This window comes from Capsicum annuum, chromosome 6 (genome assembly GCF_002878395.1).
Source record: "Capsicum annuum cultivar UCD-10X-F1 chromosome 6, UCD10Xv1.1, whole genome shotgun sequence".
Classification (NCBI taxonomy): Eukaryota; Viridiplantae; Streptophyta; class Magnoliopsida; order Solanales; family Solanaceae; genus Capsicum; species Capsicum annuum.
Genome location: NC_061116.1, coordinates 148,490,081 through 148,494,398, shown reverse-complemented (window position 1 = coordinate 148,494,398; position 4,318 = coordinate 148,490,081).

The following is a 4,318-nucleotide window of genomic DNA, read 5'->3' as shown; positions in this document are numbered from 1 at the left end:
TTAATTTTAACTGGCCGATTTTGAATTAACCCGGCCCAGCCCACTTAACACCCTTAAATTTTCATTCAAACAATTAGTTTTTTAAAAGAACAGAATCACTTATCTTTTGAAATTACACATTAAAGGTTACTCAAGTTGAAAAGTTATATTCGATCACTTTTAAAATGTGACACGTGATCTTTAATTAAAAAGTATAGAAATATTTAACCCAACCTATTTTAATAATAAACCTCTAATATGACCATTACATGACTCGTAAAATCCCTTTATATGTTACAAATAGGGGTTTACAAATTGAATCGTTAAGTCAAATCAAATTGATGAATCAAACTAAATCGAGGTAAAAAAAACAACTTATGTTTTGGTTTGATTGATTTGGTGTTGGCAAAAAGAAAAATCGATCATTCTTGGTTTGGTTTGGTATTAGAAAAAATAAAATCAAATCAAACCCAAACCGAACCGACGTAATACATATATAATTTTAATTTTTTATACGTATAATAATATTACTTATAATTTACTTTCTAATTACTTTTATTTTTTTTTTATATTCATAAAATAGATATATATTCTTGGACCTTTAATTATAGTATTTTTCCATTAATAACAAATTAATACAAAGCCCAATATCTATATCTATAATCTATAATCTATAATCTATATCTATAATCTATAATATATTAAAAGTATGACGAGCCTTAGAAATTTTGTTTGAACTTTTTGTCCTTCATTAAAAAATTTTGTTTTAGACAAATCATCTTTTTACAATTTTTTTCTAATTTTTAAAAGTTAATAATTAATTAATATATATTTATGGTAAAACCTTTTCTTATTAGAAGTCGTCAGAATTAATGACAACTAATACTTTTTTCATTAGTTTAAGAATTATAAAACAACTAAATTTGATTTTAATAAGATTTGAAAAATCTACAAACAAATATAAAAACCTTAGAATAAGAAAATTTTAGTAAGTATTAAATTTTAAAAAGTTTTAAATACATAATAAGAAATGTCTTTTTATTGATTTATGAAATTCTTATTTAACTATTTCTACTAAAAAAAACACGTCCCACATCAAAAAGAAAAAAAAATAAGTAGTGTCAGATTGTAGTTAGCATATGAACTAATTTCTTTCTTTTAAGTATGGTTTTTTATTTAATTAGGAGTCCTTAATTTTCTTTTCTTTTAAGTTTCGTTTGTCTTGATTTTCTATAATAATTAGTTTTTTATGAAAAAAGTTTCTCAAATTAGATTAGATTTCTTCCATGTTTCATCAAAGGAAAAAAAATCGTACATCTATATATTGAGCATTTCTTTTTTTCAATAAATAATAGAATAACATTCACAATTTAATTGTTAAAGAGTATGTTCAAGAGAAGATTAGTTTTATGTTCTTTAGTATTAGTTTTTAATTTGTAGGTCAACAATATTAAATATTATGTATCTTTTATTAACGTTTTTTTATCGTATAATTTATTGTAATTTCAATTGTTGGCTTTCGCATGATGTGCAGGTAAAGAAAAATTATGTGAGTGTGCGATTGAGACTTCGTGTCGATTACGAGAGGATTTAAAGGTGTGTTTTTTTAAAAAAAGAATTATTTCTCATTCATATTAACACGATTTATATTGTTAGGGCGTTGATTAGAAGTACACGTTCTGCTCTTTGATTCGATTTTATCAAATTTCAATTCAATTCTTTAATTTACAATTTTAAAAAGTAGACATCGAACACCGAATCGAACTATTTCAGTTTTGTTTGTTTTCTTTCAACTTCGTTTTTATTTGATTCGGTATTCAGAAATATTTGAACTTTTTGTCCTTCGTTAAAAGTATCTACTTTAGACAAAATTATTTATTCAATATTTAAGAATTGAAAATTTATGAAATGTTTTAATAAAACATATGTTATGTTTGCGCTATTTTATTAAAGTGTGAAGGTTCTTTGAGAAGTGATTTAAATTTTTTGCTCTTCATTAAATTTTTTTGCAATAGACAGGATCATCTAATTTTAAATAATCAAATGTTACACGTGCGAGACACGTGGGGTTTAACTAGTTAATATAAAAAACTAAAATTCTTTAATTGCTTCACTTTTTACATTTTACTTCCAAAGTTTTCAGAGAGTTCTCATTATTTTCTCATCTTACTTTCATCTTACTTTTCTCATTCGTCAAGTTGTGATTTAGGTTTGTTTCTCTTCTTTCTCTTTTTATGAAATTATGTTATAATTAATTACTTTACGGAGTTAAGTTTTTAATAAGTTGTCTAATTCTTCATTTTTTTGTGTGCTCACATTTTATGTGAAGAAAACTTTCAGACAAACTATTGTGACTAGTGATTTAGAAATTGAACTACTTAGGTATTCACATAATATTACTTTGACAGATAGTAGTTTAGACGTAGTAGTAATTTTCCAACTTAATTTTTATTGGAACTACTCTATGACCATTGTTGTTGTTTTTTAATCTTTTTAGTGAAAATATTTAATTTTTTTTTTCTTCAATCACATTATAATTGTACAAAAACCGAGAAAACCGAAAAAAAAATGAAAAAATTCGACTAAAACCGAAATAAAAAAATCGATTGCATATTGATTTGATTTGGTTTATAGATTTAGAAAACCAACATTATTGGTTTGGTTATATTTTAATAAAAAACCGAACCAACCCACGTACACCTCTAGTTACAAATGCTCAAAAGATCCAAAGTTACAAGCTTACTACTTGTAGTTTTTTTGGGGTAATTCATATAGCTGCAATTTATTTTTAAAATTTGCTAATAATAGAAAAAATCCACTAACCAAATCTAAATGATCACTTTTAACTTAGATGATTTTTTTAATTTCTTTTTATAACTTGCACGCTAGACAAGATATAGTATGTTAGGCGACATAATTTAATTTAGATCACATAACTATAAGCAAGCAATCTCTTGTGAGAAAATATTAAGTCAGCAATCAAATACATAGTACATTAATAGCATCTTAAATATTGTATTATGTCAATTATTTATATTTTTACAAAATATATTTCTAAAAAGACTAAAACCATCTCAAAAGGTGTTTCAGAACTCTCTCTGCTTGAGCATTTATGTACCATTTCTCGACAAATAATGAAATTTATTTCTGTGTTTATAAGTTGACATTTTATCACTATTTACATGTTATTTTCTTGAGTTTTTATTGTGTTAATAAATAAATATAGTGAATTTATTATATATTTCAAGTTTTATGTATTAGATTTGAAGAGTTTTCGATTAAAAAAAGGGTAAAAAATACAGCTAGAGGCACGAGGAATATTTTAGCATCATATCTTTACTCTAAATTGAAATTCATTTGTTTCTTTCTATTTCAATTCCTCTTTCTTCATTCCTCAATTATCCTATTGAAAAGCTAAACCATGAATTTAGAACTATAAGAAGCCCTCCAATCTTAAAAAAATAGATGAAATATGATCGTGCAGTAAGTTTTTATGAAGAAGAAAAGGACAGTCGATCATGAAACTTAATTTCCAAGATCATTATTTTGTCAGCGAATGACTTTTCACACTAAAATTAAGGAACTAAAAATATTCTCGATGCTGAAAGCAGCTCCTACATTGATTAATTTTGTACCTTTATATAATAAAGAAAAATTGAATAAAATTAACTTTTTTTTTTGTTTATTTCACCCTTTTTCATTTTTCTGATTTTAGTAACTAAATAAGGAATGAAATTTCTGACCTTATACCCAAACTATGTTACAATTCACACCAAGCCAAACTCCCGCCTCTTTTATAATAAGAGGTTGTCACACAATTTCTTTATTATACACATAATTAGATATTGTGAGGAGGTTAGTAAGGTTTTTCATTGAGAAGAAAAACATCGACTAGAATTGAGGCAGAAAAATGAGTCCATGTAAGATATTTTTATTGACATATTCCTCATAAAAGAAAAAAGAGAAGAAGGAGAAGACGGAGGAAGGGAGAAGAAGAAGGAGAAGAGAGAGGAAGAGGAGGAGAAGGAGAGAAGAAGAATGAGAAGAGGGGGGAGGAGGAGATGACAAAGAAGAAGTAAAAGGAGGAAATGCGAAAGAGAAGTAAAGGATGCTGCTAAATGGCCATAATTTTTGGGCCATAAAATGGTCATAAATGTACAAAGGTCATACTAATCTTTTACTTAAATTAAAAAAAAAAAAAATTTTAATATTAAATACAACTAAAATTTATGTGGGATAAGTTATTACTATCATTAAATGTGAAAGAAAATTAAATTAACTTTACTATGTGGGATCCACCTAACTTCATCCATTGCATTTTTATCCTTCTCCCTCAATC